Here is a 1,052-nt window from a genome sequence, read left to right as displayed (position 1 = left end):
CTCGCCCGAGACGGTCCGTCTATGACACTTCATCTATGGCAACCTAACCATGACGGCCATTTCATGATAATCGTCTGCGATATGGGTAAAACACTGAGTCCATTTTCTTATAAACCCTCTTCGTAAAATTCATGGAGATCAACTCCATCTCTCTCAACGAACTGGGGGGCTTACTGTTGGACATGGACTTTGTCCCCAACAAGGCTTATAAGAAAATGAGCTCAGCCCATTTAAAAGGGGGGTCACTAGGAGACCCTAGACCTCTCCTTTCTATAAATAAGGAGCCAACCTCCTTTGAGAGGGCTCTTGGACTCTATTTTTGGTCTCTTATCCATCTCTCTCTACTTCTAGAGAGAGAAACACATCTCCACATGTTTTCACCTAAACACTTGTGATCTTTTGCTGTAGAACTACGATTGGCTTGATCCCCTTTCGGGGTACGTAGGCAACCCTTGACCGGGTCCAGCTATAATCAATAAACACATTTTTTCTTATTCTCTCCGAGTCGTCTCCATCCGGTTCAAGCTCAGCATGAAGACTTCTCCTAACCCCACCGACGAGTCCTCATCTCGTTCATTCACTAGTTTGTTGACAGTTCTCGGTTCAATCAGTTGGCGCCCACCGTGGGGCATGGAGAAGTATCTTCAAGGAAGATTGAACTGGAGTCCGTTCTCTCGTCACTTCACCGATGAGTCATCACTCGATCGACGAGTAGTCACTCGACCGACGAGTCCTAACTCGACCAACAAGTCGTCACTCGACCGTTTTGTCGTCACTCGATCGACGAGTCATCACTCGACCGACAAGTCCTCACTCGATCGACAAGTCCTCACTCGACCGACAAGTCCTCACTCGACCGACGAGTCATCACTCGATCGACGAGTTGTCACTCGACCGACGAGTCATCACTCGACCGTTTTGTCGTCACTCTACCGTTCTGTCGTCACTTGACGCAGAGCGTTCTCTCGCAGTCGCTCGACTCGATCTGCGCAGTCGCTTGGCTCGATCTCTCATGGTCACTCGCTCATTCTCTTTACTCGGCGCATATCAAT

The sequence above is a fragment of the Brassica oleracea genome, chromosome C4 (genome assembly GCF_000695525.1).
Source record: "Brassica oleracea var. oleracea cultivar TO1000 chromosome C4, BOL, whole genome shotgun sequence".
In the NCBI taxonomy this organism is placed as follows: Eukaryota; Viridiplantae; Streptophyta; class Magnoliopsida; order Brassicales; family Brassicaceae; genus Brassica; species Brassica oleracea.
Note: the sequence above shows the minus strand (reverse complement) of the source record.